Source organism: Kogia breviceps, chromosome 11 (genome assembly GCF_026419965.1).
Source record: "Kogia breviceps isolate mKogBre1 chromosome 11, mKogBre1 haplotype 1, whole genome shotgun sequence".
Lineage (NCBI taxonomy): Eukaryota > Metazoa > Chordata > Mammalia > Artiodactyla > Physeteridae > Kogia > Kogia breviceps.
Window position 1 is genome coordinate 4,643,199 of NC_081320.1, and position 26,183 is coordinate 4,669,381.

Sequence of the window (26,183 nt, forward strand, 5' to 3'; positions counted from 1 at the left end):
CTAATCAAGGCAGGAACAGATGTGTTTATGTATAAGGCGTCATATGGTAGAGCCCCAGTCAAGCACTAAGGGAACAGCGAAGAGGAAATCTGCTGAGGATGGCATGGCATTGGATGAGGCAGCATCTTGCATTAATCACACAGAGGAGGCGGGAAGAGTCTCCTAAGAAGCGAAGGAATGGAAGAAAACGCCTTTTCCTAATTCATGGTGGAGCCCAGCGTGGCTTTAACGCAGACACCACGTTAGGGGGCGGCCCGTAGCAGGGAAACGGGAGGGAAATGCGTGTGATACCAGCATGTGGGCAGCACAGGAAAAGCAACTTCACACACGGAGGTCACTTGGCAGGGCTTACGCACGGCCAGCCCTTATTGGCAAGGCAATAGCGGGCCATCCTGAAGGCATTTCATACCTTTTAGAATTAAAGCAGCAAATGGAAATTATCTGAATTATAGGAAGATTGTATTAAAATGACAGAGTCAGTCCTTAGAAACTTACAATCACCGCAGGTTTAACAAGTAAACCCTTAGAAGCCTACAAACCATACTGAAGTCATAGCATGAAATATGTGTGCCCCCCCCCAAAACGTAACCATAATTTGAAGAAATTTTAAATTTCTTTAAGAATTAATTTCTAAATAATAAAGTGAACATCTTTATATTGGGTATTCAATTCATCCCTCCAGCTTGGAGTCTTTTCTTACTCATGCTACAGCAGGCTCCAATCATCATTGGGGAATAAATGCATTCAGCTGATGCAGCCACGCCGGACCCCTGACCCTCTGGCCTGTTGACCTCTCTATGTTAAACAGAGAAGTTAAAAAATATATATGTCCACTGAAAACCACACCTTTGCAACCCCTCCGCACGCTGACTCCTGCTTCTATACCAACTTTCCCTGTAAGATAAGGGTGTCCTGGTACAGCCTCCCTGGCCCCCTGGGGTCCAGTGCAAATCTGCTCCTCGGTGGAATGCAGAGCACAGAGGCCCAACCTGAGGGCGCCCTGTGTGCCCTGGGCCATAACAACTGCCCCCTGGCTTGGAATCCAGATCCCCGACTCCCCGCGTGTGGCCTCGGAGGGGTTCCCACCAGGCCCAGGCCAGGTGTGCTCATCTGTGAAATGGGGACACACACACCTTTCCCATAAAGAGCGGTAACAGTAACTAACCACTGGTCTGCGATGTCACGTATGCTCTTTGGTTTCTGTCTCTCTTCTACTTGAAAAAGCAAGAGACAACGGTTCTCAAGAAATGCCCAGGGCTTCCCTGGTGGCGCAGTGGTTGAGAGTCCGCCTGCCGATGCAGGAGACGCGGGCTCGTGCCCCGGTCCGGGAGGATCCCACGTGCCGCGGAGCGGCTGGGCCCGTGAGCCGTGGCCGCTGAGCCTGCGCGTCCGGAGCCTGTGCTCCGCAACGGGAGAGGATGCAGCGGTGAGAGGCCCAGAAGCGAGGAACAGAATCTCTGCAAACCAACTGGAAACTGGACAAAGGCTGCTTTGGCGGGCTCCTGCTTCCTCTTCTGCCTTTTTCTTTCCTGTTCTGCCACCCAGCCTTGGTACCCTGTGCCCTCACACGGGGGGGCCGTCCTTCACTGTGTTGAAAGGAGATCCTTACTCCTAAGAACGGCGGAGCACGGGAGACAAGCCAGGTGGGTGGGAGAAAGGAAGAAACCCTGCCCACTTATATGCATCACAGGGAGGGACCAATGGCCGCCGTGCTTGCCACGTGACTCATCCTGACCAGGACCCCAGGTGAGCGGGAAACCAGGATGCAGTCAGTCAGGCAGACGCCGGGCCACCAGGATGGAGGGCTAAAGGAGGCCTGGAGGAAGGGAAAGGAGCAGGGGAAGATCCCGTGGTCGCCAAAATCAGAAAAGAACGGCAAGAGGCCAAGCGCACTTGTTTAAGAAAACAGGTGTTTATATTTAGAAAAGGCTGTTTTGCCTTTCTCTTCTGAATGCTTAGGCCATTCAGAACTGCTCTGAGTGACCCTTGCTTGAAATAGGACAGCAGTTACTGAACCTGCCCAGTTGTTCCACAGGCAAGAAGGGATTAGATGCAGCGCAGTCACAAGAGATCTGAGTCCAGTGCTTTTTGGGGAACATAAGCAGAGACGCTGAATTTTATAACACTCCCTCCTGGCAAAAAACGGTTCTGTGCGGAAGTGTCTGTTCTTTCACCAAGCACAGGAGTCAAACCTCCCAGCAAAGCAGTTAGTCAAAACAGAACAAAATAAAGGCTTCTTAAATTTCACTGTTCACAGAATAAAACAAATAAATCAGCGTTTACACATGTGCATATATTTATGGCTCCCCTGGCCACAACCAAGTATTTCTTGAAGAGAAAATGAACTTGAATAGACCAGGATCATTATGCCACCTAATAGTATTTGGCAAATACATCAGTTATCAGGAGAAAACGTTTTGATGATTTTTACAAGGCTAAACATGAGCTACTGAAGGTACAATCCACTATTTAGTCCAGGGGTCAGTTAACTTTTTTCTGTAAAGGGCCTGATAGTAAATGCTTTCAGCTTGCAGGCCATACTTTGCTATTATAGTACAAAAGTAGCCAGAGTTAATATCTAAATGCATCGGTCTGGGTGTATTCCGATCAAAGTGTATTTATGGGCATTGAAACTAGAACACAATTTTATATGTCACCAAATATCTATCATTCTTGTTTTGATTTTGTTTAACCATTTAAAAATGTCAAAGCCATTCTTGGCCCCCAGCATGGCTCTATATGGTCTATATGGTTCTATATGGTCTATGTGGTTTACTTACCCTGGTTCAGTTTGCACCTTGTATTTCCTGCTAACTTCTATTTAGAGTGTCTGGGGCATTGTACTTGTGTCATTCACTTTTTATTTCTGGAACATAAAAGTCTGTGAGGATGGATGTTTTAAAATTTATTTTATTTTAATTGCAACAGAAATTCACTTAGTGGGAAAGGGAACAGAATTAGGATCTCATACCAAATACATAGTCGAATGACTCTATCTTCATTTCTCTTTGCATATAAGTGCTGGAATGAACTGAACTTAAAAACTAAAGATCTAGGTATTACTGAGTGCAATGCAATTAATTCACTACATTTTCTCATTACACATAAAATAATCCATTTGTTAAATTCTGGAAAGAAAGCAAAGTGAACAATAGTAACACAGGAAGCTTCCAGAGAGCAGGATCCATAAAAGACCAACAATGCAAAAATCTGAATCAGAGAAAACCACCCCTCCACCACCACCACCACCAACAAAAAAATACAAAATGTTTCGCAAAAAATACAGTTCTAATTAACGAGCAGCACAACAGCAAGGGAAAGTGGAAACCTGCAGAGCTAAGAAGAGAGAAACACCTTCAGTTGAGAAACTTCTCACTGGAGGTGAATACAGACACACACGTTCTAACTCACGCTCCATGTTTTAAGGGAGCCTAAAAAAATAATGATATTTATTAGATCCACAAATATATGCCAAGCCCGTGTTAAGTAGGGGACAAGTAACTTTGGGAACAAGGTCAGTGAGGACAGCCATTGTGGCTGCCAGACCCAGAACTAGCTTCCCTGGCTGGTGCTTCTTGAAGCAACTCTGGGAAACTGTGGATTTAAAATAAAGAATATTCAGAAAGTTATGCCTATTTGGTTAGAGAACAAAAGGTAAATATTTATGGAGTACATTAAACTTGTTTTTAAGAGAAATAAACAAGTTTGTTCAAGTCTAAAAATGCTGACTTTATGTATCCCAATTCACATAGCAATCAAATATACATTAAAAAAATAGAATTGCGGGCTTCCCTGGTGGTGCAGTGGTTGAGAGTCCGCCTGCCGATGCAGGGGACACGGGTTCGTGCCCTGGTCCGGGAGGATCCCACATGCCGCGGAGCAGCTGGGCCCGTGAGCCATGGCCTCTAGGCCTGTGCGTCCGGAGCCTGCGCTCCGCAACGGGAGAGGCCACAACAGTGAGAGGCCCGCATACCGCAAAAAAAAAAAAAAAAAAAATAGAATTGCAACATGCAATAGGCAGAAGCAGAGAGAAAATAATAAGAAATACCACTCTGATCAGATACATAAAAACAAACTGCTATCACTGCATGATAACTCTAGTCGACAAAGACCAAGTAAGAATATTTAACTCTAAAAATAAGTAGAATCAAATTGAGTAAATAAATAATACAATGAAATAATAAAAAGATAAGCAAATAAATACATAAAAAGAACAAAAGTCAGTAAATAGAGCAGAATAAACTGCTCTATGTCAGTAACTTTAACCTGTGAATATGGATTTCTCACAACACTTAGTCACATGCTGGGATTGAAACATACATCTAATTTCTCTCTATGAAAACGCAGCACAACTGTGAAGACAGAGGTCTTAAAAATGCTCCACTTATAAAAAAATTAAAAAAAAATTAAAAAAATTAAAAAAATAAAAAAAATAAAAAATGCTCCACTTATGAGATCTGCAAAGGACTTATAATAATAGATTAATTGAAAAATATTAAATTACAAAGGAAACATTAAAATTTTGTTGGGATTATCCCAAAGCAGAACTTAGATGGTATTTAATTTTTCCAAATGACTTGACCACTTGCAAAAAAGAGAAAACCAATATGTGTTTAGTCTGTCCATGAAGAACCTGAGAAGGAACAAGCAGAGTTAAACCCTTAAGAGGGTATTTGTTGAGTACTTTCCCTGTATAAGACGCTGAGGGGCCCAGAGATGGATCACAAATGGGCCATGTCTTCAGTGAGCTTATATTTGGCACATAAGATAAGACTGTAAGTAATCACAGTACAAGATAGAAAGTGATACATGCTCTAAAAGAAGAGGTATAATAAGTACTAGGGAAGTAAGGAGAGGAGGGAAATTAATTCAGATGAGGAAATTCAAGAAGGAACTGGAGGAGGTGGCACTGAGATAGCTGTATGTGGATATTTCCATTCAGAGGGGATGAAGCACAAGGAAGACAGGAGGAAAGGCTGGGCATCCTGAGGACAGGGTGGCAGGGCTGGCCTGAATATGAAGTGTATAGGGCAAGTCAACGGAGAGGGGCCATCAAACAGGGAGCAGCCACACTGTAGAAGGCCTGGAAAGCTGATCCTTCACAACCCGCCTTTGTTCTGTGGGTAAGGGGAGGGGGAGCCAGTGAGGGTGTCTCAAACCATCCTTGTCTTCCACACATGGAGTGGACAAGCTCCTCCCAAGAAACCAGAGAGCAGACTTTGGAAATGAGAGGATCAAGGCTGTCCAGTTAGAGTTTTAAACCAGATGTATGTGATTAACCGTTGGTAGAAATAAATAAAAAGTTGACGCAAACATGTGACTAAAAAGTGTAAGAACAGCCCAAACTCCAAAGGGATCTATACATAATCTCATAAAGTCCAGTCTGTAAGGAGAGCCACTCAGCACAAGGAGGGGTTAATGACAGAATCCTACTATTTAGCAATGAAAAAAAGAAAAAAACAGTTACATATAACAAAAGAAAAAACTACATTCCAGCATTATATATGACAGGGAAAAAGCAAGCAATGAAAAGTATCCATCTCATTCAATCTTTTTTTTCATACAGTAGACATTTATGGAGACCCCACTATGTGCTGGGTACCATATCAAAGCACTAGGGATGTAGTGGTGAATAAAAGGAAGTTTTTTTCACTGGACGGCTTCAGTGATGGGCAATAAAATATATAAATCAACCAGTAAATACACAGTTGACAGGTGCTGATGAACACTACAAAGAAAGGCAGAGAAGGGTGAGGGTATCCAGGAGGACAGGTCGGGGTAGAATCTGACATCAGTGTGGGCAGGGAAAGCCTCTTTGATGGGTGACCTCTGAACAAAACCCTGCATGAAGTGAGGGTGTGGGACATGGTGGAAGAACTTTCTAAAACAGAGAGGAACAAGGGCCCTGAGCAAGGGAAGTAAGGAGAACACGGTAGGAAATGATGAAAGAGAGGCAGCAAAATGCCAGAGCATGCCAAGCCTGTCCCCACGAGAAAGACTCTGGATATTCTCTGAGGCCAACAGGGAGCCACTGAAGGTTTCTGAACAGAGGAGTGTCATGATCAGATTCACAGTTGTACAGGGTCATTCTGGCTGCTGTGGAAGAAAAAGAGCAGGAAGACTAGTCAAGAATCTTCCAGTAACACGGGAAAGAGATGAGGGTGGCTTTCATGAACGTGGTGAGGAGAGTGAGGAGGGGTTGGATGCTGGATATATTCTGAGAGTTGCTCCAACAGAATGTGTTGCTGGCCTGGATGAGGGGTGTGAGTGTGATACTGTGATATAATAAAAAAAAAATAGCTATTTTGTTCTTCATCCCCAGCTCCTGGACAGAGCTCCCCAAACCTTGCTAACTCCCTAAGTGATAAAGGTGCTAAGATCCTCTTTTGTTCTACTATTTGGTCTTTGCCTTCAAGTCTCAACACAGAGTTCTTAACTTCCTTGGAATTTTCTGGGTGATAGGAACATCTTTTGCTCTAATCTTGGTAGGCTCCTGGATACGTTACCAGAAAGACCAACTATGAGTAGAAGCTTGGAATGTTCAGCTCCACCCCTCCCCCACCACTGGCAATGGCCTTACTAATTGATCTGGCCCATGTGATGGAGGCTCAATAAAAGCCCCTCAACTATGGGGTTCAAAGAGCTCCTGGGTTGATGAACAAATCTAACCACTGAGAAGGTGGTACATGCCAACTGCACAGGGACAGAAGCTCCTGAAATCAAGACCCTTCCAGACCTTACTCCATGTATCTCTCTATCTAGCTGTTCATCTGTATCCTTTATTATATAATAACCCAGTCAACATAACTGTTTCCCTGAGTTCTGTGCTAGCAAATTATTGAACCCATGGAAGGCATCGTGAGAACCCCAGTGTATAGTCAGCCAGTGAGAAGCACAGGTGGCCACCTGGGACTCACAGATGTGGCACCCGCAATGGGGGCAGTGTTGTGAGACTGAGCCCTGGATGCATGGGATCTGATGCCAAGTCCAGGGTGATAATATCAGAACTGAACTGAATTGCAGGGCACCCAGCTACGCACCACAATGAAGAGTAGCTCCTGCTCACTGCAACTAGAGAAAGCCTGTGCACAGCAACAAAGATCCAACACAGCCAAAAATAAATAAATAAATTTATTTTAAAAAAATTCAATTGTATTGGCTCAACAGCAGAATATTAGTAAACTGAAAGTATGAATTAGTAAACAGGAAAGAATTACTAAATTAGAAGACAGATGGTAGAAATTAACCAATCTGAATGACAGAGAAAAAAACAGGCTTAGAACATGAGGGACCTGTAAAATTATAGTGAAAGATCTAACATTCATGTCATCAGAGTCCCAGAAAGAGAAAAGAAAAGAGGGTGGGGCAGGAAAAGTACTCAAGAAATAATGGCTAAAAACTTTCAAAATTTTGCAAAAAATATAAACCTACAGAATGAAGAATATGAATGAGCCCCAAAAAGGGTAAACCCAAAGAAATCCACATCAAGACAAGCTATACTCAAACTTTTGAAAATACATAAAAAGAAAAGAATCTTGATAGCAGACAGAGAAAGGACACCTTATCTACAGATGAGAAAATAGAATTTTAGCAGATTTCTCTTTGAAAATCGTGGGGGCTATAAGGAAGTGGCACAACATTGTTCACATGCAGGAAAAAAAAAAAAAAAAAAAGAACTGCCAACCCAGAATTCTATACCCAGCTAAAACAGCCTTCAGTAATGAAGATGAAATCAAAACATTCGCATTTGAAGGAAAACTAAGAAAATTTGTTGCCAGCAGACCTGCCCCAAAATAATGGCTAAAGGAAATTCTCAGTATGGAAAGCAATGGAATCTTGGAACATGAGGAATTAAGAAAAAAGTAAAAATACAAGAAATTCAATACATTTTCTTTCTTCCCTTGAATTTTCTAAATTAAGCTTGGCCACTGAAGCCAAAATTACAATGCTGTTTGATGTGGTTCTCAATGTACATAGAGAAAATGTTTTGAAGATGACTATATTATAAGTGGGAGAAGGTAAAAAAACATAAAAGGAGGAAAGGTTTCTTTACTTCACTCACACTGGTAAATGACCACATGAGTAAACTGCCATTAGTTACATATACACACACACACACACACACACACACACACATACACATACATATACACATACTGATGATGTAATACTTGGAGGAAACACTAAAAAATGCTATACAAAGAGATACCCTCAAAAACACTATTGATAAATGAAAATGGAGTTCTAAAAAGTGTTCAAGTAACCCACAGGAAAAGAAAACAGAGAAATGAAAAACAGAGAGAAAACAAAAGAAAAAGTGGCAGATTTAAACCCGAACACCGCAAGCACACCAATAGTTACAAAAAATGTAAAGTGTCTAAATGCATCAATTAAAAGACAGCTGTTAGTAGAATGGATTAAAAAGCATGATACAACTATATGTTGTCTAAAAAAATTTCACTTCTATACAATGATATAGGCAGGCTGAAAATTAAAGAATGGAAAAAGTTGCATCATTAAAATATTAATTAAAAGAAAGTGTGATTGGCTATATTAATATCCAATAAAGTAAGCTTCAGAGCAAAGAACATTACCAGAGACAGGGAGGGACGTTAAATAATTATAAAAGGGCCAATCCACCAAGAAAATAAGGCAAGCCCAAATGTGTATGCACCAAATAACAGAACTATAAAATATTATGAAAAAAAGCCTGATAAAACTGAAAGGAGAAATAGGCAAATACATAATTATAGTTAAAAACTTCAACACCTCCTCTCTCAATAATTGGTAAAATAAATAATTAGATCATCAATGAACAGGAATCCACAAATTATATACCAAGATAGAACATTTCCTCAGCCATAAAATAAATCTCAACAAATTTAAAAGAACTGAAATCATACAGAGTACATTCTCTGATCTCAACGGAGTCAAACTGGAAATCAGTAACATACAGAAAACAGGAACCACACACTTCTAGATAATCTATGGGTCTTCACACCCACTAGGATGGCTGTAATCAAGAAGACAGATAATAACAAATGTTTTTGTGGATGTGGAGAAATCAGAGCCCTCATGTCCTGGTGAGGATATGAATCGTGCAGCCATTTTGGAAAACAGTCTGGCAGTTCCTCAAAAAGTTAAAGGCTTATCATTTGACCTAGGAAATTCACTGTTAGGTATATATCCCAAAGAAGTGAAAACCTGGCCACAAACATCCATAGCAGCATTATTCATAACAGCCAAAAGGTGAGAACATCCCAGATGCCCATCAGCTAACAAACGGATAAACAAAGTGTGGTAAAACCATGCAACGGGACCTGATTTGGCCATAAAAAGGACGGCGTGCACTGTCACACGCTACTGCAAGGATGAATCCTGAAAATGTGCTAAGTGAGAGACGGAGCCACAAAAGCCACATACTGTATGATTCCATTTATAGGAATGTCCAGAATAGGCAAATCTACAAAGACAAGGTAGATTAGGGACTTCCTAGGGCTGGGGCAGGATGGGGAAATTGCCCAGGCATAGCTAAAATATATGGCATTTCTTTTGGGAGTGGTGAAAATATTCTAAATTTGATTGTAGTGATGGTTGCACATCTGTGAATATACTGCAGACCATCAGATTGTACATTTTAAATGGGTGAAACACATGCTCTGTAAATTACATCTCAGTGATACTATTCAAAAAAAAAATCCATGGGTCAAAGAGGAAGTTTCAAGGGAAATCAAAAAATTGAAGCAAATGAAAATGAAAATGCAACATATCAAAAGGTGGGACACAGCTAAAATAGCACTGAGAGAGAAATGGATAGCACTAATGCATTCATTAGACAATAGGAAAAGTCTCAAATCAATAATCTAATCTTCCACTTCAGGAACCTAGAAAAAGAAGAGCAAAATAAACCCAAAAGAATAAGAAAGAAGGAAACTAAAGATAAGAGCAGAGATCAGTGAAATTGAAAACAGAAAAATAGACAAAAAAGAAATCAGTGACATAAAAAGCTGGGTCTTCTAAAAGAGTGATAAAATCGACACACCTCCAGCAAGACTACCAAGAAAAGAGAAGACAAAAAATTGTCAACATTGGGAATTTAAAAGGGTACCACTACAGAGCGGGCGGACATCAAAGGATGGCAAAGGAATACTACAGACAACTCTACACACACATATGACACCTTAGATGAAATGGACCAATTCCCTAAAAAACACAAACAACCACAACTCACCCAAAATGAAGGAGATCAGTTGAACAGCCCTGTAAAATAAATTTGAATTTGTAACTTAAAACTTATCAAAAGAAAAAAATCTCCTGGATCAGATGGTTTCACCAGTGAATTCTACAGAACAACACCAATTCTATACAATCTCTTCCAAAAAAAAAATAGAGGAGGAAAGATTTCCCAACTCATCTTATGAAGATAGTATTACCCTGATATCAAAACCAAAGACAGGACAAAAAGGAAAGCCAGAGACCAATATCCTTTATGAGTATTGCAAACACTGTGTTTTAAAATAAAAAATATGTTTTTGGTCTTTGACCCTCAGTTCCTGGCACAGAGCTCCTAAAACCCTTGGTATTTTCTAAATGTCTTTTGTTATGTTAATGAGGTCACATTCGGAAAGTGGGGGGGGCCTTATCTTGTCTACCCCATGGGGGAGGGGCTCCTTAAGGAAACAAAATTTCACCTGAGAAATAAAGAGGAATAGGAATTGTCAAAGCCAAGAGGGGTGGAAGGGTCTTCCACGGCAGAGGGAACAGCACATGCAAAACTCTCTGGAGTGGACATGACTGTGGTCCATCGGAGGTGCTGCCAGAAATCCAAGAGACAGGGTGAGAATGACCAGTCCTGGCCTTGTCGTCCACAGCCTGGATTTACCCCAAATTAGTGGGAAGTAGTAACACCCGACATGGTCAAGGATATGAAGAAACAGGTACACTTTTCAATCAAGACATTGACAAAGTGTTTTGAGAGGACAGTGTTGACCCACGGAGCTCTCTGCCCTCAGTAACACTGCGCCAAAGTCTTGAGAAGAGGTTTCTTGCACTAGAGCACTTGACCCTGCCTTTGATCTGGCTCTTTTCCGGGGATTTTACTCCACATCTACGGAGAGACACACAGGGAAAAGGTATGAGCTGCACGTGTTCTCTGTGGAGGTTCCGATACCTGAAAGCTAAAACTTGTGTGCCTCACCTTTTATTACAGTCCCTCACTTGCCTACTTCCAACTTTTCTAGCTGTCTTCTTTCATCTTTAAGTTTGTTCTTTTGTTTCCCAGTGGAATGCATAGCCAACTGGTTTATATCTGATTACACTAAAGGTTTATGCTTTTATCACTGCTGGCAATTTGCACCTTTGTCTCAATTTTGTTAAGGTTGTAAGAACTACACTATAAGAGTAAAATCTTCACTTTAACCAAACACAAAAGAACAAATATTGCACGATTCTACTTATATCAAATACCTAAAGCAGTCAAATTCACGGAGATAGAAAGTAGGATAGAGGTTACCCGGGACTCTGGGAGAAGGAGGGTGGGGAATTACTGTTTAATGGGCAGAGTTTCTGCTTGAGAAGATGCAAAAGTTCTGGAAATTATAGTGCTGATGGTTGCCCAAAACTGTGAATGTACTTAACATTGCTGAATTGTACGCTTAAAATGGTCAAAATGGTCAATTTTGTGTTACATATATTTTACGTCCATGGAAAAAAATCTTCACTTTCATTTTTCACTTTCCTACTCATTTTTATTTAAATAATTATGGCAAAGTAAAATGAAACATTGACAGAACTGCATAAACACTGCAAAACAAATAAGCATGAAAAGGTGATGTTGCTAAAACTGATGTCTGCTGGTAGGCATTGTCCCCATGCATATCACCCCAAATATTAACTGCTCGGCTGATCCCCGGCCTCTGAACTGGGCCTTTGAAAGGCAACTCTAGGAGCAGTGATATAAAATGGGCAAAGTCTGAGCTGTTCAAAAATTAGAAGCAAAAAAGAATTTTTCTGCAATTCAAAGGGTTAAAAAAAGTAATTTTTACAAAAATGATCATAGTGAGACATCAAAAAGAGGGAAATGGGTGAGGGAATTTTATAACATATTAACATGATATAACAATCTACTGCTGCACATGTGTTTATTATATCAATATTTCCATGGGTTTATTCAAAATAATGGTCAGTGAACAAGGGCACAAGAAGTTACAATATTGTTTTAATTATATTTAAAACTGTTAAATTCACTTATTTTATTCACTGAAATATTTTAAAGGAAAGTGCCTACATGGGACCTGAGAATCTGAGACTCTAAGACCAGATATTCTTTTTTTAAAAAATTTTATTGCTGTATAGTTGATTTACAATGTTGTGTTAATTACTGCTGTATAGCAAAGTGATTCAGTTATACACGTACACATTCTTCTTCATATTATTTTCCATTACTGTTTATCACAGGATATTGAATAGAGTTCCCTGTGCTATAGGGATCTTGTTGTTTATGCATCCTTTGTAAAATAGTGTGCGTCTGCTAACCCCAAACTCCCACTCCATCCCTTCCCCCCTCCCCCTCAGCAACCACAAGTCTGTCCTCTATGTCTGTGAGTCTGTTTCTGTTTTCGCAGCTATGTTCGTTCGTGTCGTATTTTAGATTCCACATGTAAGTGAGAGATATTCTTATCTAAATTGACAAAACAGGGAAGTTTTCTCAAGGGTAAGTAACACTTTCACTTAGGGTACCAATAACTGTCAGGATGATATTTGATTTACCCACAAATTTACCTTTCACAGGTGATGAAGCTACTGTGTGATTTAGCTAAACATCAGAGGCGGCGTGAGAAGGACCCGCCGGCCTCCTGACAGCCGTCCCAGCACCGTTCCCACGCCTGGGATCCTTATTCAAGGTGTAAAACGTGAAAGCCTCTCCCTTAGATGTTCCATAACAGCCTTCCCATTTTCCTCAATGGTAAGAGTATGTCACCGTTTGTATTTACTTATCTCTCTTTTTGTAACATGATCCCACTCTGAGAATGGCACTTATTTTGATTATTATTAAGTGGACTATATAACAAATTCCAAGTGATCCTGAGTGCATAAGTGTCCCAAACAACAGACTCTGCTCCCTTCAGTATAACCAGGTATAAATCCGAGAAGCAAAATTTCAAATAACCTGAAAAAGTCTGGACCAGAGGTTGCAAACTGGCAGGCCACGGGCCGTCATGGTCGGCAGGCCTATTTTATTGTGTTCATCTGGTGTTTTTAAATATTGAGCTAATATCTGGAAACAGAGTTTGCACGTACAAATTCTCTGGTCTGGTTTATCTTGAAAAAACTCAGCAGATTGGGCCCTCTGTCCCCCGCTCCATACCAATGTGTGCAGGGGGGCAACCAGCTTTAACCAAGACAAGGGTCGGTCCTCCAGCTCTCCTGCCTGCTTCCCCGACCCTGGCGCCGCTACAAGCATCTCACAGGACCTGCTCACGCACCACTAGGCCCACTCCGTCTGCTACCTGTCCAGACCTCAAGTCCAAAAGCCAATCTTCAGACGCTACTAAGACTGTAATGGAGACTGGGGAGGGGAGGCAGCGGGGAGACCTTCCACTCTATTTCTCCTCACTACTAGTCTTTTTGGACTCCTGACTTCAAGTCTCAGCTGTGGCAATGAGATCCCAGCTCAGGCACTGAGATTCCCTGAATTAAACATCTGGCTTCCCATCTCTGAAGCAAGTGAGTGAGGGGCCGGGGCCTCCCTGTCCCTGCTGGGCTGGTTTCTGCCAACGGGCTGAGTTCTCTGGCACGTGCCGGCCAGCACGTGGAGGTGGTGACGTTCACTTCTGCAGGCGGACGTAACATCTGAGGGTACACTGCCACTGGCCTGGGAGTTTCCTGTCCACTGGAGGCCGGTCATATCCTGATCCAAGCCTGGAGCCAGGGCTGGGCACGGATTCGACTCACGCCCTGGTCTCATCACCACCTGCGCTGAACCATCCTTCAATCTCAGACTCATCATTTCTACTCCTGGGTCACCAGTCAGATGAGATCAGTCCCCAGTATTATATACTCCTCTGTATAAGGAGTTGGGCACAGAGAATTAGCCTGTATCTAATGAGCAGGAAAAGTATTTTTGCTGCATAGACTCTGCAAACATCCATAGCTAGAAATTTCACATTTAGTTTTTTAACTGGCAGCCTCATGACAGACTTAAAAGTTGTGTGTGTGTGTGTGTCTGTGTGTGTGTCTGTGTGTGTGTGGCGGTGTGCATAACACACGCAGACAAGGACACACACACACACACAGAGTCATCCATGAAGCCCTTCAGGTTCATGGTGCTTCATGTGAGATACTGTATCCAAAGCTGACGGAGAGGTTCCTGTCACAAAAGGACACATCTGCTGGGGCCAAAGGCAGAGGCAGCTGGAGATGCTGCTTTATCTATATCTATCTATCTATCTATCTATCTATCTATCTATATACACACACACACACTCATATATATATATATATATATATATATATATATATATATACACATACATATGGAGGGGGAGACTATATCTCTCTGGATTTCAGGAAAAGTCACAAATCGAAAAAATAACAAGCTATCCCTTCAAATGACAGAATTCTTTGGTCCCACCCATGGAGATGTTTGGGAGGAACACATGGCAAAATAAACAACCCACTGACACAGCCCCCCATCTTATGCCTCACGGAATTTCTAGAACCCTCCAATATCTCTTTAAAATCTATTCCAATGAAAGGACAAGCACAGGCCCCATTCACTAGAGGGCTACGTCCATGGTCCACAAGGTCACTATCTGTCCAGGGATTTTCCAAGAGATGGACATGCAAGAGACTCGCTGGCTAATCAGCCTCAGTGTAAAGTATACGTATGATAATTATTTTGCATAACGATCTTGTAAAAAGCAAATCAATCTCTTCCTTTCCAAGATAAGAAACTGTGCTTGAAGTCTGAGGGACACCAGTGAAGAAACAGTAAATAAATAAACAAACACACTGTACTCTTCTGTAATCGTATTTCTCACGTCTTCCTTAGAGTTATTTATGGTTTTGAATTTTCTGTTCAGTTGTTTACCACTAGCTGGCTTTCAAAAAACCAAAACCACTTATGTACTTTACTGCCTTGGCTACTTCCTGCCAAACAGACCATCTTGGATTACTCTGGTAACGGGTCATACTCTCCTTCCTGAAGCCACAGGAGCAAGGGGACAGGGGGATGGGTTCCAAGGATGTTCAGTTCTTGCTATCAGCACACTCAGATTCTAGGGCAGCCAACAGCGGAACGACGTGAGGTTTGTATCGTATCAATTTTGCAAAATGTTCCGTGAGCACAGTGCAGCCGAGGTGGGATACACATCCCGCACCATCCAGACAGACAGCCTGGCAAAGATCACCCCCAAAGCTCACCAAGGCAGCAACTCTGCCTCAAGAAATAACCATGACACTGGACAGTCGTCAAAGTATTTCTGCATACATGACGCCTGGGCGTGAAATACGTGCCTCCCAACGCGTATCTCATCCGGAGGAGTAAAGTGATCTGGGGGAGTTTCTCACACAGCCAGGTGGGAAACAAGATCCTTGCTGGAAAAATGCTGAGCGCCGGCCCTGGCCACGCTGAGACGCTGAGTATTCTTATTTAGAAAAGTCTCCAGCTTGTGTTTCATGTGAATTGCGGCTCAGAACGGTGGCAGAACTTGTTCTGCCTCCGGCGGGATTGCAGGTTTAGATTGTACGACTATGAAGCAAATCCTGCAGCCCTCATTCGGTGCTCAGCACCCTTAATTTGACTGGGTTTCATCTCCTTGTGGCTCTAGACCCCCATCTTTGTTCTTTTTTCTTTTTTCTCTTCATTTTCCATTTTAGTGACAGAAGGGGTTTGACCAAGAAAGGATTAGGTTTGGAAGAGATCGTTCGGAGGGTAAAAGCTTTCCAGTGTTTAGGGGGAATTACAGAATCCAGGGAGTTGTCAAGTTCTGGTGACTGTCGCAGAACAGACCCTTTGTAGAGCCTGCTGGCAGACGGGGGCGGGCAGGGAGGGAGGAAGCTCTGAGCTGGGAAGCGCTGATAAAACTGTAACCTAGATTCAAAATTCTCCGTGCAGGGCAACAGTTGAAAGCAATTTTTCTTTTATTGCCCCGGGTTGGATGTTAAATCCTGGGATTTGTCTTTGAGCCCATGCGTTGGGCAATGAGTTATGGCCATTTGGGTTTTGCTGTTTGCCTGCTGTCATCGTGAAGTTGTACAAGGCTATCCAGGGAGCCTACCCCATCCACCCGACCACCTTGTGCCAGAGTTTTATTTTCTGTTTGGTTTTCAGTCCTTGAAGAGCCTGCCTTCCAAACAAATTGACCACTTGCTTAAAATAAGCAGATCAGAGTATAGGAAAGGAACCCACAAGTGCCGGTAATTGCTACCTGATTTCATTGTTCAGTCAAGTGGTTTCTTGCACTCAACTCTAGTCAGCAGTGATTTACATGGTGGGGACCTATGGGCATACTGGGGCCTCGGGCTAAACTAAGAAAGTGCCCTATTTGGCAAATTCACACTCTTTTCCAAACGTCCTAGAGCCATAACATTTTTGTCCACTTTGCTTCCTCCCTGGCCTCTGATTACCAGCTCAGTGGTCTTCAAACACCCACGTGTGGTACCATTTGCCTTTCACTGCAAAGACCACCAGGGTTTCAAGGAGCATCGGGATGTAGGAAACTGAAGGATCGTTACGTACATTCTTAGGGCTCCACCTTCATCATATGCTTCATCAAGATAACAGTCAAACCTACTAACGCCCTCAGTGGAAAAACGGAGGACCAGGGTCCTGCCAACCATGTACATTTGTCCAAAGATTTAGGATCAGTAAGTAACAACTCCCCTGATGCCACGTGACTTCAAAACACAAAACTGAAAACAGCAAGACCAAACGAAAAGAAAAAAACATACAAACAAAAGTCACTGCAGAGAGCAAAGTCGTTAAATACACACATTAGCTATCAAATCAACCGATCCCTTTGGCAAAACCATTAGCACTTAAAACCCGGGTTAAGGATGAGGAAAAATAAAGGAAAGACTCCTGTGAGAAGCAACACTGATGCTAGATGTCAAACAACTGAAAATATAAAACAGTATTGAGAATGTAGACATGGTAGGTTGTACCACCCAGCGTTCCAAGCTCCACAGAGGTAGACAAACACAAAAGATACAACGTATCAATCCCGGAAACCTCTACAGGAGGAGGCGGGGGCAGTGAGTACAGAGCGGCTAATAAACAAACAGCCACACGTCAGATAGTGATAAAAGCTCTACAGCAACTCAGCCGGGACCAACGGGGTGCAGAGACGGGCGCCGGGGCTGTTGCAGGCTGGCCTGTATATTTTCTAATTCCCTTAGAAGTGTGAGCTCAAGCTAGAGGCGGCATGTTCCCGGCCTTACGGACGGTTCGCCAGAGAAGGCACGAAGAATGATGCCCATTCTCCTACGGAGACCAGCGGATATCAACAGTGTATCATTCCCAGCCCCGCAGAAGGGAAACTTCAATCAGACAGGAAGGGGGGGCGGGGGCTGCGATTTCTCATCATCCCTCCTCCTCACCATTCCAGTGTTTTGTTAGAGAAGATGTACAGTCAGCCAACATGTAATTCTGCTTTAGGATACTGGTGATAGAGAGGGTCGGTGGACAGTTTTAAAATAGCAGTAATGACTTCGGGTAGCATTTGTTTCAAAACTCTTTCCCATCCAGATTCCTAAAGGAGCCCCGTCTGTACACAAAGGGACGTGGAAATCTACTGAAAAGCGCATTTCCCCTGCCTCTGTGTGAGTGGACATGTCTGGGGACCCCCCATGACACTGAGTAGAGTCGGCAGCTCAGGGGTGTCAGGATGAGGGTCTGGAAGAGAGGCTGCCCCTGCAGAGGAGGGCTCACCTGACCCTGAGTCTTCAGTTTCAAGACAGGAAGCTGGCATAAAATGAAGCACTTTCTTGTCCATTGCAAATTAGCTTACAAAAGCAGAATGACGATTTTTAAATGTATGCAACATCAGAAACCAAAATATACATGATTTAGAGAGAAACCTTTGCATAACACCCACAGCAGGATACGGGAGCATCTAGACCATCTGACGACTTGCTACAGAACCACTGGACAGGAGAGACTTTGGGGGGCATAGTGCTCTGAGGCTTTGCAGAAGGAAGCAGGACATCTGTTCTCATCCAAGGGCTAACCAAATCTCCAAGGCCTGTAAGGCAGCAAGTTTTCTAAGCGGATTAACCGTATCCTCCCAACAACCTTATCAGGAAGCCACTGTCATTATCCTACAGATGAAATAACTGAGGTTATAGAGGTTTCTTAACTCACCCCCGGATCCACAGCTAGTAAGTGGGTGAGCTCAGATTTTTGGGCAACAGAGCCCAAGACACCACTCCAAGCATATGCAATAAACACAGATGCATGATAAGTGACCGAGTGAATTACCGTACAAGCTAGTATATTTCCGAGGGAAAGGGCACAGTATGAAGATATATGCTAGGACAAGAAATGTAAACCATGAACACCATGGACAAACCAGGATGCATGGTAACCTTCGCTACCACCTGATTTAAGTGAGATGCAACAAAAAGTATCTTTAAACATTATTCAGTTATTTATTTACACGATGATTATTGAGTACCTACTACGTGCCAGGCACTGTTCTAGACAGTGAGTCCAATAGATAAATTCCCTTCCTTCATGGAGCTTACGTCCTAAAGTGTGCATATGTGTCCATGTGCACGTGTGCGTGAGCAGTTCAGTAAGTGTATATGCGTGTGCAACAGTGAAACAGATTTAACATCTTTTCTCCTGTAAATCTGTTGAAATAGAACTTTGTCCTGTTAAAATTTACATGGTAGCTCAAGTTATAATGGGTTGAACCTCTAACCTATGAATCCTTAATATGTTAAAAATATATTTCAAAAGCATTAGAATTCTACATTCCCTAAGCTAGGGAGGTGGAAAAGGCTGGACCAAGATTCAGGAATTTTTTTTTTTTTTTTTTTTTTTTTTTGTGTTACGCGGGCCTCTCACTGCTGTGGCCTCTCCCATTGCGGACGGAGCACAGGCTCCGGACGCGCAGGCTCAGCGGCCATGGCTCACGGGCCCAGCCGCTCCGCGGCATGTGGGATCCTCCCAGACCGGGGCACGAACCCGTGTCCCCTGCATCGGCAGGCGGACTCTCAACCACTGCGCCACCAGGGAAGCCCTAGATTCAGGAATTTTAGATGCACGTTCTAGCTCTGATACTGCTTAGGAGTGAGGTGACTTTGCCTTCTCGTAGCGCCTTCTGTCCTACGCAGTGCAGAGTCCCCGTGAGATCACACTCGCCTTAACTCTGCAGTCACAACTTGCTTTCACGTATTATTTCAGTTGGTCCACACAATGACCCTACGAAGCAGGCAGGATGTTATTTTTGTCCGACTTCACAGTGAAAATCTGAGACGGTCCAAACGACGTAATAAGGCTCCAGCAGGAAACTCAAGCGCAGGCCCCCGGGTCCAGGTTAAGGGCGAGCAAGACGAGGCACGGCAAGGCGCTCCGGAGACCACGGGCGGAGGTCTAGAACTTCATATCCGTCTCCACGGAAGGCAGGGTGACAGGCTGAGGCGCGGCGGAGTCACCGAGTACACCTGCCGCAGACCCACCCCTTCCGCTTCACGGCTGTGACACCTAGGCTCTCTGAACCTGTTTCCTCATCTAATTTTCAAAACCGGGGGTCCTAATGGTGCCCCCCTCCCGGAGTTGCTGTGAGGATTAAATAAGATCACGGGTGTAACACACCTGACCCAAATACCTGGCATGGAATAAGGCTCCATCCTTGTTAGCTATTGCTAGTCTATGAAAGAAGCCACCATAGCGGGACCACCCAGCCTCACCCATCCCCGCCCTCCACGCCCCAGTAGAAGACTGTGCTGGGGCGCAGCGCACCCCTCAGGTTTCCCAGCCCGTGGATCACAGGAAACAAGCTCAGGAATCCGGAGCAGCAGAAACAGCAGTGGCAGAGTCACGGAAATATGGCGACGGGGAGTTTCACGGCCCTGTGCCTCTATAAGGGGAGTCCAGCGGTTAACAAAACCTTCAGGCTGCCTTAGAGGCGTTCCTCCAATGCAGGGTGGGCATGTGTACTCTGTTTCACTTTTCAGTTGAGATTGCTAAACGTAACGGTGAATTTGATTTTTCTGTCTTTCCACACGCGAGCCTTTGGATGCCGACACTAAGGAATGACATGAAATTCACCTTTAAAATACGACTTTGTCCTTGCTGGTTATCCATTTCATATATAGTAGTGTGTATCTGTTAACCCCAAACTCCTCATTTATCCCTCCCCCGATTTCCCCTTTGGTAACCATAAGTTTGTTTTCTGTGTCTGTGAGTCTACTTATGTTTCGTATATAAGTTCATTTGTATCATCTTTTTTTAGATGCCACATATAAGCGATATCCTATGGTATTTGCCTTTGTCCAGTTTACTTCACTTAGTAGGATCATCTCTAGGTCCATCCATGTTGCTCCAAATGGCATTATTTCATTCTTTTTCATGGCTGAGTAATATTCCATCGTGTGTGTGTGTGTGTCTGTGTGTGTGTGTGTACACACACATATATACACATATATATGCATATATATACATATACACGCATATATGTGTATATATGAAGGAAGGGGGAGGGGGAGGAGGAGGAGGAGTGGTGTATATATATGTACCACATCTTCTTTATCCATCCCTCTGTTGATGGACATTTAGGTTGCTTCCATGTCTTGATTATCGTAAATAGTGCTGCAGTGAACACTGGGGTACATGTATATTTTTGAATCACAGTTTTCTCCGGATGTATGCCCAGGAGTGGGATTGCAGGATGATATGGTACCTCTATATTTCTATATTTAGTTTTTTAAGGAACCTCCATAGTGTTCTCCATAGTCGCTACACCAACTGTATAGCACAGAGAATTATACTCAATATTTTATAATAAGCTATAAGGGAAAAGAATCTGAAGAAGAATATATATATATATATATACACACACATATATATGTATGTGAATAACTGAGTCACTTTGCTGTACACCTGAAACTAATGCAACATTGGAAATCAACTCGACTCCAATTAAAAAATTAAGTTAAAAGAAATTAAAACATATGATTTGGGGCTTCCCTGGTGGCGCAGTGGTGGAGAGTCCACCTGCCGATGCAGGGGACGCGGGTTCATGCCCCGGTCCGGGAAGATCCCACATGCCGCGGAGCGGCTGGGCCCGTGAGCCATGGCCGCTGAGCCTGCGCGTCCGGAGCCTGTGCTCCACAACGGGAGAGGCCACGACAGTGAGAGGCCCGCGTACCGCAAAAAAAAAAAAAAAATATATATGATTTTGTCACAACCACAAAGAAGGCCTTCAGAGAGATTCCTGTGCCCTCTCCTGGAACTACTGAAGAGGGAGAGGAATACACACATCTTCAAACAGGAAAAAACTATAAAAGTCAAGATGAAGAAAAAGCCCTTGGACAGTGATGAACAATGTGCAGGATTGTTGCAGGAAGTACATCAATTATGATTCGTTACATTTAAGAGATGCAACTGCAAGACAGTAAACTCTAACTGTGCGTGTCTCATTTAGCACGACAAGACACCCATGTTCACACAACACTTTAATGTAATGAACACCTTTCTCTTGGCCTAAGTTTCTTTTGCCATAGAAGTAAAATCTTAGTTGTAAATGTTTTCCTTCCCTACAGAGTATCTCATATTATCCCCATGGAAATATTAAACAGATGACACAGATACAGATCCCTACTTCTACTAATTAAATGCAAGAACCAAGTAGGGAAGACGTGCCGGGATCGCAACGCAAAGGTGATGGCGGAGGTGGGACTGAACAGGGTCTTCCTACTTCCATATCTTTTCCAAAATGTGGGTCCAACACTTCTTCAACTGCTGAGCTATTGCTCTTCTATCCAAGTATGGAAATATAGCAGATAAAACAAAGGCAGAATACTCGAATTCTTCATACTGAAAAACTAGGAAAATGCATACTATTTTCACCTTACATTAAAGAGAACCCATAAGCAGGACATATCCACGGACTTTAAATATTACATAGAAAGCCCTTTTTTTTAAAGCATCATGTAAAATGTTACTGAGTAATCCCACAATGTGGACACAGAGCCTCCTCTCACTACAAACATACACGACTGATATCTAGCCACACTCAAAAGAAAGGAAAATGTGTAGGAAGCCAGGAATAAGGAGAGAAATCAAAAGAAGAGATGTCAGTAGGATTTCAAGCCACAGTGAACCAGGGGGATTCCAGACAAAATACCTGCCCTGTGTGCCAGGATCTGGCGTTTGAATACCTACATGAGGACAAGAAATGTGACTTCACACCAGTAAGGGAAGGACTCATGCATAAATTCCCGAGTTCCAAGAGCTACTCTGTCCTAAATAAAAAAATAAATAGTAAAAGTCGCCTATAGCCAGGAAAAATGGAAGGAAACATGTCAACTTTTTATGGCCTTGGGCAGAGGAAAAATTCAGCTGTGAAGTATAAAATTCAAGGTCTACCCCACCTTGTAAGATATATATAAGATCTATTTACCTTGAGTCATTTAGGAAAACAAAATTCTTGAGTCATATAGGAAAGCCAAACTGAGAACCAAGCTAAAATCAAGCTAACACTAAAAACCAATCACTGAAACCCTGGGTCCCAGCAAGAACACTCAAAACCATTTTGTAAGAACCTTTCACAACATGAGGAAAACAGACCACTACCAAGTAAACATCCCGGAAAACATCTCAGAATTTAAGTTATGCGCCAAAAATCATACAACTACAAAATATGTAGGAAAATGTAACTGGGACGTGAGCCAAGGCAGTCTGGCCTGGCTCCTGCTAAAGCAGGTAATCATATTAAAACTGAAGTGTAACCACAAAAGGAATAGAAACACAATGTATGATAATGCATAAAAAAATGAAGGAAAAATCTGACTAAGCCAAAATATGGCAAGAAAAGAAAACTGAAGACACTGAGTAAAAGCACAGTAAACAGAGAGCAAAGTCCAAATATATCATTACGCACAATACATGTAATTATATGTCTCCTTAAACTACAGATATTTGAAATTTTAAATTAAAGATACAAAATCAGCTACAAGTGGTTTAATGAGCTACAGTTAAAGGAAAATTACCCAGTTGATTTGATAGTTATGGTAAGGGAAAAGATATGTCTGGAAAATATAGATGTGAAAAACATAGATACAGAAAAAAATACATATGCAAAATGAAGTTTATTTTGAATAGCAGTAGGAATATAATAAAAAATAGACTCTGAGCCACAAGAAAATTATTTAAAATAGAGAAGTTAATACGTAACTTAAAAAGTAAAGGAAGGGCTTCCCTGGTGGCGCAGTGGTTGAGAGTCCGCCTGCCCATGCAGGGGACACGGGTTCGTGCCCCGGTCCGGGAGGATCCCACATGCCGCGGAGCAACTGGGCCCGTGAGCCATGGCCGCTGGGCCTGGGCGTCCGGAGCCTGTGCTCCGCAACGGGAGAGGCCACGGCAGAGAGAGGCCCGCATACCGCAAAAAAAAAAAAAAAAAAAAAGTAAAGGAAGAATTCACTCAGAAGATATAACAATATTGAACTAGTATGTACCTAGTAACATACCGTCAAAATATTGCTATATAAAGCAAAAAATTACAAACAGCAACTGACATCACAATCTTAGAGGTTGACTTTAATGTACCCCAGAACCTAAAAGATAAAGTAGCCCCCAAAATTAGTAACGCTATTAAAGATTTGAATACCGTAATTTGAAATTTCATCTAGTCCTCTGTGGGTATGTACATATGTATGTCTGTATATGTGCACATGTGCCTGTATAAAACCCTGCACACGATAAAGAGAGAATACACAATCTTTTTCAAGCAAGCCTTGAAATGTATTTTTAAATGACCACCTATTAAGTCACAGAGAACATCTCAATCAATATCAAAAAATCAATCAGGTCTATATAACCAAAATGGACTAAAATATGAACAAAATAAAAAATAACCACACATCTCTATGTGTTTATTAATGAACTACTACAATTCTAAATAATTACCGGGCTACAATAAAAAAAAAAATCTCAAGGAAATTTAAAAATACTGAAAACTGAACAGCAAAAACTCTTTATATCAAATCTATGCAATGCAACTAAAATAGGATCAGAAGGATATACTTCTAGCCTTAAATACATATATTGCCATTCCTCTAAGTTAGACCCATTTGGATCATGAGAATTCATATTTAAGAAGTTTCATTTAATACTCCTATTTCATCTCATAAAGCATTTATGTGACTTTATAAAGACCAAGTTGGATTTTATAGACTTTAAATTGGTGGCTGATACATCACGCAGTCATCGTTTCAGTTTTATCACTAATATGTTGTGTTAACTTCTCCTCAGAATACAGATAGTTGCATCATCTCCCTGAATTCTTTAGTCTTTGCCATGTTGTTTATTGTTATTATAATTTGCAATAAAGATAAATTTACATAACTTAGAGTATCATGAATATGTTTTGTTTGTAACATAGTCAAGTGTCAGTTTTTCATTGCTTTGAATTTAATGAGAACAAGTAGTCATATTTTGAAAAAATGTATTAAGGGAAAATGGCTTATTAGAAGTTATAACAACTAAAGTAAACTACTGAAATACCTTTGTCCATTTTAATAAGACTAATGTCATTTAGCCATGCCAACTGTGGAGCTTATGAGTTCATAAAAATATTTATCATTGAAAATATTGAAAACAATGTTAAATATGTTTTCAACTGTGTTTTTTCAGGGATTAATTACCCTTGTAAGGTGGCAGTCAACATATCAGAAAGCAAGTAAATTCAATAATTAATGAGCTAAGCTTTAATTCAACAATTTTTTAAAAAAATAACAAAATACACCCAAATAAAGTAGGAGTAACTAAATAATAAAGTTCAGGAATTGATCAATTAGAAGCCAACCAGAATCTAATTCTTTGAAAAAGAAGCCAACCAGAAAAATTCATAAACTTTTATGGATTTTGATCAAAGTAAAGAAAGATAAAAATAACAATATTAGGAATACTAAAGTAGAACTTAAACACAAAGTGGAGATTTTTTAAATCATAAAATATAAATTTCTTCCCATAAACTTAAAAACACAAATGAAATAATGACTTTCTAGAAAAATAAAAATACAGATTCCAAAACTGAACTAAGAGGACAGAGATAAGCCAAACAGAACTATAAACTTTAAAACAATTAAATCATTGGTGAAAATCTACCCATATACAAACCATCCAATTCACTTGGTTTTACAGTGAGTTTTTAAAGCCCTACAAGAAACAAATAAGTTTACACAAAAGGTTCTTTGTATACCTCTTTAGGGCTTCAAGCTATATGAAAGAATTGTGTAAAAAATAAAGCATCTTATTAATGATAAACATTATTCTCATTCTTAAAGCTGATACAAAGAGTAATATTTTTGGTAGAAAATCACCTGCTATTATTTTAAAAGGTACAAAAATATGTCTGTGGTAGAGTGCAGTGATAATTCTAGAAGACACCTGAAACAGTCTTTAGAAAGAGACCCACTGAAGTCATCCTTCGGACAGAAAACAGGAAATGTATGGCTGGCCCAATAGAAAGAGTTGGAGGTTTTGAGAGAGTAAGAAATTAGAAGTCTTCTCTGAGCTTTGTCAGGAACAAACACAGGCCAACAGGAGGGCCTGGCTTTAGGCGTATGTTCAAAGTGAGATGTGGTTCAAATAATAAGTGAAGACCGTGAGCTTCATCCACTGACCAACCAGCCAGTAAATGTGCTTCAGGAAAACAAAATATGACAAAAAGAAACAGATCAAAGGCAAGGATAGGATTTTCCAGAGAGCAGGATCTCAGTAATCAGGTGGATAGTAACCAAAGAAAGTCTGGTTTCTATTTTAAATTCAGGATAGTCTGGAGCCCACAGGAGAAACCTTCATGGACCAAATTACTTTGTCTTTCCCTTAAAATAATAATACAAGTTATTTGATTTCAAGACAACAGGATGAAGAGAAGTGGAAAATGCTGCATCCTAAGCCCAAGTTCAAGGGTAAAGGAAGTGAAAAGAGCAGATGAGAGCTGACACCTAGA

The 26,183-nt window shown here is 41.7% G+C and overlaps 1 protein-coding gene across 2 annotated transcripts in view; it reads right to left on the reverse strand.

Annotated features, from left to right (window-relative positions):
- The window catches only part of SLC9A2 (solute carrier family 9 member A2), an 83,835-nt gene that overhangs the window by 53,503 nt on the left and 4,149 nt on the right, over positions 1–26,183 (reverse strand). The window lies entirely within an intron of this gene.